We start from the raw sequence: 12,409 nt of genomic DNA, 5'->3' as shown, positions 1-12,409 counted from the left end.
AAACATCAGATTTTAGGATAACATGAGTGCAAGTCAAGTATTTTAAAGGCATCCTTTTCCTTAGTGTTCGTAACATTTACCAACCCTCATCTGTTATTACATTGGGAATGTATTTATGTATAGTGCTAAACCAAAGCATGAATGAGAGAACTATAACAGTAAAAGTCATTGTGAAGTATTACCTTAAAAAAAATCTATTGTGTATGTATACTGTATATGTATATTTATTTTGTTAATTTAACTCACTTATATAGCGCCATCATATTCCGCACCACTTTACAGACATCATCATTCCCATTGGGGCTCACAATCTAGATTCCTTATCAGTGTGTTTTTACAGTGAGAGTACCGGAGAACCCGGAGGAAACCCACGCAAGCACGGGGAGAACATAGAAATTTCCAGCAGCTGAGCGTAACAATTCTCATCCCCCTGGTCTGGTAACACACCAGAATTACAGAACCACCAGACTGGATCCATGCGAACCACCTATTACCTGCTGGAATCATTGGCTTCTCTTTTGGTTAGCTTGCTTCTCAAAAGAGGAGCTGGGATGCCGCAAAGTAGGAGTTGGTTTGCAAGGATCCAGTCCATCGGTCACGCACAACTGATGCGGTCGCTGGACCAGAGTCTTGTGAATTTATTCGCTCACCTCTTTGTGTGTGTATATATATATAACATTCACTGCCAATGACATCACTGATGACCTTATTTCTGAAGGTGCACATATAACGAATAGATGTAATTTTGAGGGTTGGAATGTGACCCGGGTCCTCGTATTGCTCCGGATCCGTGGTAGCTTACCTTTTAAATGCTATTGTGTCAACTTTAAAACTATTGTTTCTGCAAATATTCTTCAATTCTATTTCTATTCATACAGATAATATTGCATCCGATGCTTTATTCAGTCTGTATCTTTGGGAGATTTGTAAACAGTCACCGGCAGATTATTGGCATAGTGGTATATTCAAGAGACCGACTTGAATAAATAATATATGTCTGATAGGAAGAAGGAAATCTACCTTTAAAGAAGTAGTACACAAAGAACGAGTTATACCACAGGTCGGCTGATTTTCATTAATATGCAGAAAGAGTCTTTTCATGAAGACATATGGAGGCTGTGCATTCCTCCCTGTCATTCTCTTGTTTAATTAGAGCTGTTATCCATTTACTTCTTCCTTTCTTTTTGACAGCTGTATGCTGCTGTTCTGCTTCTAGTCTTCGCTTATTTTACATTACAGAGCATTGATCCCTTGAAGTGTGACAGCAGAAGAAAAGCTAAGGCTGCATCGGTCCTTTATCTGCCTTTGATGAACTTTTTAAAGCTCCATTTGTGGCATCATAAGCATCACAGGCAGGAAAAGCGAGAATCACATGCGAGGCGACATCTAGAGGTCAGTTTGAGGATGCCACCTAATTAACGATGCCATCAGCACCTTGGACAGTACCAACATTACAGGCGTGCGGATCAAGGGCACTTGGTTTGTATTGGGAATGTATGTATTACGGAGGAAGGCATCATTCGATTACTTTTCCTAAGCATATTTACACACTGGATTTTTATGATCCAGGTTATAGCTAATTATGAAGGCAATAAGTGGGCAGGAAACGCAAAATTGCATGGTGGAAACCCAAACAATAAGTTTTCCTCTATTTCCCATTCATACAAGATATTTACTACTGCGGCCAAACGTAATGGCACATAGTAAGTGTATAGAGTAAGTGCACCAGACAGCAGAATCGTTCTCCTTGTAAGAGTTAATGATACAAGTCTAATAATTTCAGAGCAGATGTCACCGTCGTGTACACAGGTAAGCTCAGGTGCCACGAAACAAGCAGAAATTCAATATGTCCACATCTAAGGCCAAGTTATATGTTATACTGTCATCTGCCCGTCTGGCATCAGCGAAGGAAGATCTGAGCTCCATGCACCTGACACCCCTGATAACCATACCCGTATATCTATGTCATTGATATGGGCTGTTAACTTATTTACTGAAGTGCACGTGACATAAAAGAGCCAGCGAGAGGTCGAAGCCGATCAATACTTCTGATCAGCCATCAAGGGCTATTTTATTGCAATGGAGATTAAAGCTTTGGGGGGAAATGATCTTATAGGATCGGGGGATGGGTGCAGCACTTACTACCGAGAGGGGAGAAATAACTTCACCTTCCGTAATGTTGGGGAACATTTTTGCACTACTTAATGAAAGTTGTTACATGAAGAGTTTTTGATCCCTGTAATCAAGTATAAACAGTATATAAAACACACAATGGATAGTTTTAGCAAAATTTTCTGTGATATTTTCAAATGTACAGGCAGTACTCATATGGGAAGTTGCTAGATATGGAATTTATGCTATCATTGATGCTGACATTTCCCAAACTAGATATTCATAGTACAGTCGTAGGATCAGACACTACCACAAGTATGTATGAGGCTTCGATCTCTGCCCATGACATGCTATACACTCCGCACACCAGACATACTACTTTGATGAGTTATTTTATCATCCTGAGGGAACTGTCACAAGACATGTATAACTGTGGCTTTCATCATGCTAATGTGTGAAGATGAATGGGCATGTCCTCCAGCCCCCCACTTTTTAATAAATGGAATATTTGCATACCCATTGAGAAAAGAGCCTCATTGCCCTGACAGAGAGATCTGCAGCATTTTTGTAACTCCAATACTTGGACTGAATGAGAAAAGACTTAGCTCCCTGTAGGTTTTCTGTTCTAATTTTGAAGAGAGGTGACTATCATTTTATTTAGCAAAATGCAAACTAGCAGGATGAATATGGTTCATGCACCCTGCAGTGAAAGGCATCTGAAGCCAACTCCAGGCTCAACGCTAGCAGCCGCCACATCAGGATTCAGCTGGACGCTGCGGATTCTTTCCTTGTGGTCCAGGGAGAGAGACAGCTGGAGATCTCATTCATTTAATCTCAGCCTACTAATGAAGAAGCAAAGCGGCATTGCCAGGGAGCCCTGTGTGCATACAGCCTCTTCATATCCCTGACCCTGCATTTCACAGCAGCTTTAGCACAGGTTCTCTCTGTGCATTGCTGACTTTTAGGTTTTCTCCATCTCTTATACCATCCATGCATTTCCCTCTAGCATCCTCTCTACAGAGACACTATTGCAGTTTCCCATTTAGCACTTTAGCAAGAGATAGAAAAATAAAAAATGCACTTACCTGAGCTGTACTACAGCAGGACCAAGGGGGGAAATGCAAGAGTAAAAGATGGTAAAACCAATGCAGGGAGAACTATTTACTTTGTTGGATAAAATCTTCCAGATATAGATGTAAAAAAAATGTGCTGAATGTGGGTGATTTCTTGATTTATCTCACAGCTGATAAAGAGCAGAGTGTGCCAAGAAGAAGAAATCTTAGAGGAGGTCTCAGTCACAATCCAAAGCATAAGAGCTCTAAGTGCTGCTTGCTGTTGCCTGCCCTATTTCTGCTGTCAGGATCTGAGCTCCTTCACGTCACAGTGCGATCTGCATATTCCACCCAATAGCTGCTACCTGTGTGTTCAGTGAGGATGCTGCTGGCTCGAGAGAGACGACTGCGTGTAGTAGAGTACGGCGTGAGCTTTGCTGCATATTGCCATTGTAAAGGATTCTTATGCGATACAGTGTAAGAATGATTCCTGGTGGGTCTTTTTGAGCAGTGGTGAACATATCATTGGTGCAACCTGGGGGCCCACGTCTACCTCCAAAGCAGATGGAATTGTGCATTATGATGAGCTATTGGACTGACAGTGGTCCATATATTGTTCTTATGCAGGGACATCACCTGTCTGTGTTTGCCAACGTTATTCAGGCATTGTGGTTTTCTTATAACGTGACCTTAATCTTTGGTGTTACGTGCACAGTATTTGTTTTCTCATGATGATTATAAGGACACTCAACAATAGTACTGCATAAAATATACATTCATTTTGCAAGTGTCATGATCGGGTTTTGCGTCCTGTCTTACCATGTTCCCGGTCTGGTCATTTCAGGGGTTAACTTTTCTCAGCCTTAGTTTGGTTTCAGGTTTGCTATTTAGCTCCGCTGCATCCTGCAGGCGGTGTCAGCTAAAGTTCTGCCTTTGGCGTGTATATCTGACTCTGGCATATCCTGATTTGTCCTGCTGTGATCCCTGACTTTCCCCGTGTCTGTTTATTCCCTCTGAAAGCCAAATAAAGTAGCGGTCACCAGGAAGCCCAGGAAAGGCGGTGAAGGAGGTATTATTAAACGGGGTGATCCAATGCAGCTCCAGCCGTAAACCTCCAATGGAGGATGAAAAACTAGGACAGTGTGAGTGTACGGTCAGGGGAGTGCTAAGGACACAAGGACAAAACAAAGGTTTCTTAAGCCCACAATGTGTTTTGATGGCAGTCCGTCTTCATCAGGTGGCAGTTTCTGCTGTCGAAACGCGTTGTGGGCTTAAGAAACCTTTGTTTTGTCCTTGTGTCCTTAGCACTCCTCTGATCATACACTCACACTATCCCGTTTATTCCCTCTGTCTGTCCTGACTCAGTGTTTTCCTGTAAGTTACTTGATTCCCTGATTTTGACTTGGCTTGCATTCAGACCGGCTTCTGTCTTTTGTCTTTGTCTTATCTGCTTCGAACCGTTGCTGATCCCCTGGCTTGCTTCTGACCACGTGTACTGCTGTGACCTCTAGTACTTCTGCTTCTGATTGTCTCTGACTCGGTTCATCTGACCACTCTTTCGCCACCTGGTGGCGCTTGTGCTGCTGCTCAGTGTTGCTACTCTTTGTCTGCAACCTCTCTTCCCTCACCAGCCTCCTTGGTGAGGTTGCGCTATACTGCACTGCAGTTGCATGACAGCAAGATTACAACCCATCTTATTTTAAGTTACTTTCTTTAATATGAAGTTCAGGTTGCGTTTATAACAGGAGAATCCATAATTAATTCCTTACAGTAGTAATATTATTATTACAGGACTATTATACTTATTGTTAGGTTGCTATAATAATAATTTCACTTATGGCTGACTGTGCATCTCTCTGTGTAGCAACCTATATTCTGGAATTGATTACACGTATGTACAATAAATCTGAAATTCCATGGCTTACCGATAGTAGAGGCAGACCATGCAAGCGCTATGGAGCCAATCAGTCTGGAAGGCCACGGTGTCAGCTCCGGCACTAGGCCCCTTCCTGCCTGACTTTAAACTGTATATGCATCATGGATATAGACTTGACTGTCTTGTTACCGGTTAAATGCCCAGTGGGCCCAATAGGAAAAGGAAAAAAAAAGTTTTTAGGGTCATGGGCCTTTTAAAAGCGTTGACAGATTATGCATAGTGGCATGCGCACGCAGTGTTCATTACCTGACCCGCCATGATGCACATCAAGAGGAACATCAGCTGCAGCTGTGACAGGCCGCTCTGCTCTTTGACAGGCCATTTGCCAATGCCCCATAGCAGTGATGTTAAATGGCCTCCAGCCTATCAGTGGCCGCACACTGATGCCAACGGCGACCTTTCAATGTTACTGCTATATGATGCCAGCTTGCTGAATCTGATGGGTCGGTGGCCACTTTAATGACCACACCAAATATGAAGATGCAAAAAGACATCAAGGGAGCACAGGAAGATGAGAAGAATCTCACCCCTACCTGTGATTGAGCAGAGTAGTTGACAGAGAGGCTGATATTGGGGCTCAGGATGGGGTGACAGAGTGGCCCAGCATGGGGGCAGCATTGCGGCCCAGGATGGGAAAACAAAAGGGCGTAGGATGGAAGCATAAAATAAAAATCCCAGGATGGGGAAATTATTAAATAAAGGGGCCCAGGATGGGGAAATTATTAAATAAAGGGTCCTAGGATTTGTACATCTAATATATAAAGCTCAAAGTGTGTATGTGTGTATGTATGTGTGTATGTGTGTGTGTGTGTATGTTTGTTTGTATGTCCGGGATAGGCATCCGCACCGTCGCATCTACAGCCACAAAATTTGGCACAGTCACACGTCTGGACCCCGAGAGCGTCCTAAGCTATGTTGTGAGGCAAAATTTTAACCCCGCGCGTTCCAATTCACCAAACAATGTTGCCCCTAGTTGCCCCTATCTACATACTGGGGGAAAAAGTGTGTGCGCGTCAAGCCCCACCCCTCATTGTGATGTCACAATGCCCCTATTTGCATACTGGGGAAGCAGTGTGTGCGTATCAAGCCCCGCCCCTCATTATGATGTCACAATGGTTGCCATGACGACGCTGATGTCATCAAAGGTTGCAAGCCCTGCCGCCGCTCATTATGATGTCATAATGGTTGACTATGGATTGGAGGATGTGTGATGAGTATATGGGCACCGGACTATGGGATGGAGGATATGTATGACAGGTATATGGGCACGGGACTATGGGATGGAGGATATGTATATGGGCACGGGACTATGGGATGGAGGATATGAATGATGGGTATATGGGCTCGGGACTATGGGATGGCGGATATGTATATGGGCACGGGACTATGGGATGGAGGATGTGTGATGGGTATATGGGCACTGGACTATGGGATGGAGGATATGTATGACAGGTATATGGGCACGGGACTATGGGATGGCGGATATGTATATGGGCACGGGACTATGGGATGGAGGATGTGTGATGGGTATATGGGCACTGGACTATGGGATGGAGGATATGTATGACGGGTATATGGGCACGGGACTATGGGATGGCGGATATGTATATGGGCACGGGACTATGGGATGGAGGATGTGTGATGGGTATATGGGCACTGGACTATGGGATGGAGCATATGTTTGACGGGTATATGGGCACGGGACTACGGGATGGCGGATATGTATATGGGCACGGGACTATGGGATGGAGGATGTGTGATGGTATATGGGCACTGGACTATGGGATGGAGGATATGTATGATGGGTATATGGGCACGGGACTATGAGATGGCGGATATGTATGATGGGTATATGGGCACTCGACTATGGGATGGCGAATACGTATGATGGGTATATGAGCATGGGACTATGGGATGGAGAATATGTATGATGGGTATATGGGCATGGGACTATGGGATGGAGAATATGTATGATGGGTATATGAGCATGGGACTATGGGATGGAGGATGTGTGATGGGTATATGGGCACTCGACTATGGGATGGAGGATATGTATGATGGGTATATGGGCACGGGCCTATGGGATCGTGGATATGTATGATGGGTATATGGGAACGGGACTATGGGATGGAGGATAATTATAATTTTCTATAACTAACCACAGTTAGCTACTATGCCCGGGCAGCGCCGGGCTCTTCAGCTAGTTATTAAATAAAGGGGACAAGGGTGGGAAACATTATTAACCCCTTTACCCCCAAGGGTGGTTTGCACGTTAATGCCAATTTTTACAATTCTGACCACTGTTCTTTTATGATGTGGGTGGCACGGTGGCTCAGTGGTTAGCACTGCAGCCTTGCAGCGCTGGGGTCCTGGGTTCGAATCCCACCAAAGACAAAATCTGCAAGGAGTTTGTATGTTCTCCCCGTGTTTGCGTGGGTTTCCTCCAGGTACTCCGGTTTCCTCCCACATTCTAAAGACATACTGATAGGGAATTTAGATTGTGAGCCCCATCGGGGACAGTGATGATAATGTGTGCAAACTGTAAAGCGCTGCGGAATATGTTAGCGCTATATAAAAATAAAGATTATTATTATAAGATTATTATTATGAGGTAATAACTCTGGAATGCTTACATGAATCCTGGTGATTCCGACAGTGCTTTTCATGACATATTGTTCTTCATGTTAGTGGTAAATTTTCTTTGATATAACTTGCGGTTATTTGTGAAAAAATGGAAAATTGGCAAAAATTTTGCAATTTTTCAACTTTGAATTTTTATGCCCTTAAATCACAGAGATATGGCACACAAAATACTTAATAAGTAACATTTCCCACATGTTTACATTACATCAGCACAATTTTGGAACCAATATTTTTTTTTGTTAGGAGGTTATAAGGGTTGAAAGTTAACCAGCGATTTCTCCTGTTTACAGCACCATTTTTTGGGGGGACCACATCACATTTAAAGTCACTTTGAGGGGTCTACATGATAAAAAATACCCAAAAGTGACCCAAAAGTGACACCATTCTAAAAACTGCACTCCTCAAGGTGCTCAAAACCACATTCAAGAAGTTTATTAACCCTTCAGGTGCTTCACAGGAATTTTTTGAATGTTTTAAAAATTGAACATTTACATTTTTTCACCAAAAAATTATTTCAGGTCCAATTTTTTTTATTTCCCAAGTGTAACAGGAGGAATTGGACCCCAAAAGTTATTGTGCAATTTGTCCTGAGTACGCTGGTACCCCATATGTGGGAGGAAACCACTGTTTCGGTGCATGGCAGAGCATGGAAGGGAAGGAGCGCTGTTGAATTTTTCAACGCAAAATTGGCTGGAATTGAGATTGGACGCCATGGTACGTTTGGAGAGCCCCTGATGTGCCTAAACAGTGGAAACCCCCCACAAGTGACCCGGTTTTGGAAACTAGACCCCCCAAAGAACATACCTAGATGTGTGGTGAGCACTTTGAACCCTCAAGTGCTTCACAGAACTTTATAACGTAGAGTCATAAAAGTAAAAAATCATATTTTTTTCCACAAAAATATTTTTGCCCCCAATTTTTTATTTTCAAAAGGGTAAAAGAAGAAATTGGACCCCTAGAGTTATTGTCTAATTTGTACTGAGTATGCTGATACCCCAAATGTGGGGGTAAACCACTGTTTTGATGCACGTCACATCATGTGATCGGGGGTCAGCGACGCGTTGCCTGGACAAACACAGGTTCCAGGCATATGGCTTTGAGCGCCGCCCGGTGGTCGGTGCTCAAAGCACAGCAGTAAATCTGCTACATATGAGTGAGCTGCTCATTGCCCATATGTAGCAGAGCTGATCGGGTTGTGCATGCTTCTAGCCTCTTATGGAGGCTATTGAAGCATGCCAAAAGTAAAAAAAAATGATTAAAAATAAAAAAACCTAAAAGTTCAAATCACCCCCCTTTCGCCCCAATCAAAATAAAACAATTTAAAAAAAAAACACACATACACATATTATGTATCGCCGCATTTAGAATCACCTGATCTATCAATAAAAAAAGCATTAACCCGATCGCTAAATTTCGTAGAGAGAAAAAAAATTCAAAACGTCAGAATTACGTTTTTTTTGTCACCGCGACATTATATTAAAATGTAATAACGGGCGATCAAAAGAACTTATTTGCACAAAAGTGGTATTATAAAAAACATCAGCCCGGCACGCAAAAAATAAGCCCTCACCCAACCCCAGATCACGAAAAATGGAGATGCTACGGGTCTCAGAAAATTGCGCAATTTTTTTTTTTTTTAAACAAAACATAGACATGTTTGGTGTCTATGAACTCGTAATGACCTGGAGAATCATAATGGCAGGTTAGATTTAGCATCTAGCGAATCTAGCAAAAAAGTCAAGCAAAAAACAAATGTGGGATTGCACTTTTTTTGCTATTTCACCGCACATGGAATTTTTTTTCCCATTTTCGAGTAAATGACATGGTAAAACCAATGGTGTCATTTAAAAGTACAACTTGTCCCACAAAAAATAAGCCCTCACATGGCTATATTGAAGGAAAAATAAAAAAAGTTATGGCTCTGGAAAGAAGGAGAGCGAAAAACGAAAATAAAAAATCGAAAAAAGCTCTGGGAGTGAAGAGGTTAAATAGAGTACTTGAATGTTTTTTCCCTCCCTTTCATGTGACTATTAAACAGTAGCAAATATGCACTTACAGGGCTACTATGGTGAAAATAAGAAATCACCTATCCTAAGCCCATGTTCACACAGTGAATAATTTGGTCAACATTTTACATCATTATTTTGTAAGCCAAAACGAGGAATGGGTTGAGAGCCACTGGTGAATGAGCTGCTGTGAGTGCAGCATCAGTGAATAGCAGTGAGGTCAATGAGGCTGCGTTCCATGCTTGGCTGAACTGCAGTGACATCAATCAATCAATCAATCAAATTTATTATCGCCAAGTACATATTACATATATACAAGGAATTCTTTGTGGCAAAGAGGCAACATAATATATAACAACAGATACAACAAGTAACATCTAACAAGACAGATACAGTATATAGTCTACACATGACGATTTAATTGTTGAACAGAGAGTGGATAGAAGCTGTTCATATGGCGGTTGGTGCTGCATTTGGGGACTCTGAAGCGACGTCCTGAAGGGAGTAGTTGGAATGAGGAGTGTCCCGGGTGAGAGGGATCGGATGAAATTTTCAATGCGTGGGATCGAATACTCTTATCATAAAGATCCTGGATTTTAGGCAGGGGGGAGCCTATAATTCTCTCTGCTGTTCTGAAAGTCCTTTGTAAGCGGAGTTTGTCATGCGCAGTGGCTCCCCCATACCAGACTATCAGAGAGGAACAAATCACAGATCTGATGACAGCATTAAAGAATAAGATCAGCAGATTCTTAGACAAACCATATCTTTTCAGAAAAGCTCTCACGCTGCTAGCGGGGATCTCACCAAGGTCACCACTATTCAGCCTGGCTGGGAATGGAGCCTCAGTGACAGGACATAACCTCAATTATGTCACCAGCGGTCTCTGAGGCTGCACTCTCCATTACTAAGCTGTGGGCTTGATGCCTCCTGACAATACAAAAGTGACATCATCTCCAATTATATCCCCATTTGCCACCGCTACAGGGCAAATGGGAAAGGCTGGGAAAAGTGCCAGAATTGGAGCATCTAACAGATGTGTCTTTTCTGGGCAGCTGCAGGCTGCTATTTTTAGGCTGGGGGGCCAATATACATGGCCCCTTACCAGCCTGAGAATACCTGCCCCCAGCTGTCTTCTTTGGCAAGGCTGGTTGTCAAAAATGGGGAGGGCCATGTCATTTTTTTTAATTATTTATTTAAATAATTGAAAAAACAGTGTGGGGGCCCCTCTATTCTTGATAACTAGCCATGCTGAAGCTGACAGCTGAAGATTGCAGACCCCAGCTGTGAGTTTTGTCTGGCTGGTTAGCAAAAATACAGTGGAAGCATTTTTTTAAAATAATTTATTTACAGCGCAGGAGCAGCTAATGAATACTCCCATCCGCCGCTCCTGCTCTTACTGTAATTAGCGGCAGCAGGTGTCGGCTGATGGGATCAGTAGTCCCATCAGTTGACACTAGTGACCAGAGGTAAGCTTTATACCTATGATCACAGCTGAGTGTTTACGCTGTATTTTCACACCGTCGGAACCGTGGCTCTCTGACCGTCGGGGATGATTTCACTGCCTATCAGAAGTGGTGCTTGCCACACTGTCATGCATATGACAGCGTGGCAAGCGCTGGATGTTCGGACCCCCTATTCAAGTGAATGGTGTTCAGGTTCAGGTTTGGGTCCAGGTGCTGTTCTGGTACCCGAACCCGAACTTTTTGTAACTGTTTGGCTGAATACAATGGATCCAAACATCCAGGTGTCCTCCCATCTCTAGTGCTCATATAAAAAATGGTTTGATCTCAACAATGTAGTTTTCCATGCTTGATGCACAAGACAGGAGAAGGAGGGAAACAATAGTAGCAGGGGGAGATTAATTACCAATTCTTTCCCTATAAATTCATGTTGTGCCCCTGCAATGCTGTTGCCTTTATAAGGACAGTACCCAAGTGTGACCTGTTCACAGATTGCCCATAAAAGTTTGTATAGGCTATCCAAAAACCAAAACGCGTTGACTCTGTAAACCTGGTAAAAGAAAGTTTTCAAGGAAAATATGCGTTGGATATATCTATAAGCAGCGCATCAAGAGACACTTCACCCAGATATGTTCTCTCTATAAAGTCCTGCAGCAGCTGATACATGCAATTGACACATGTTGCTTAGGTGCAACACCAAAGGCGTATCTGGGGGCAGCCTGGGAATGTGCCCCGTGCGCAGCCGGCAGGGGGGTGCAGTCGGGCCACATAATGCGGCAGTCTGAATTGTCAACCCCGGCAGCTGCATTCTGCCCCCCTGGATTGGTAGTCAGCCGTTCTCTGTGCAAGCTATCAAGCTGACAGCCTGCACAGAGAAGCTGCAGTGCGCCGGCTCCCAGAGACTAGTTGTACTCGCATTTTACAGACGCGAGTACAATTGAAGCTCTGACCCCTGAGTCAGAGCAGTGCCAACAGTGTGATCATGTAATGTAATCACGCTGCTGACATCACTCGCCGGCAGTGCAAAGACACAGATGGGTGGTAAGTGCTCTAGTGGAGCTGAAGACAATGAAGATTAAGTGCATAGGGGTGGGAAATTTAATGTGTGGGTGGAGATTTGGGGGATTTGGAGTGGGTATGGGGGATTTATTGTGTTTGTGGAGATTTGGAGGGGGATGGCGGATTTATTCTGGGTGGGGA

The 12,409-nt window shown here is 43.4% G+C and overlaps 1 protein-coding gene across 2 annotated transcripts in view; it reads right to left on the bottom strand.

The window, feature by feature from the left end:
- LOC141087923 (follistatin-related protein 4-like) overlaps positions 1 to 3,446 on the bottom strand; it is a 1,467,590-nt gene extending 1,464,144 nt beyond the window's left edge. For both annotated transcript variants that reach the window (XM_073573783.1, XM_073573784.1), the window contains exon 1: positions 3,198 to 3,446. The gene's annotated coding sequence lies outside the window, so the exon portion shown is untranslated. The remainder of the gene's footprint in view (positions 1 to 3,197) is intronic.
- Positions 3,447 to 12,409: the final 8,963 nt, after the last annotated feature.

The sequence above is a fragment of the Dendrobates tinctorius genome, unplaced genomic scaffold (genome assembly GCF_039654945.1).
Source record: "Dendrobates tinctorius isolate UK_male_01 unplaced genomic scaffold, ASM3965494v1 ptg000036l, whole genome shotgun sequence".
Classification (NCBI taxonomy): domain Eukaryota; kingdom Metazoa; phylum Chordata; class Amphibia; order Anura; family Dendrobatidae; genus Dendrobates; species Dendrobates tinctorius.
The sequence above is the reverse complement of the archived record's forward strand: the minus strand, read 5'-3'. Positions and strand labels throughout refer to the sequence as shown.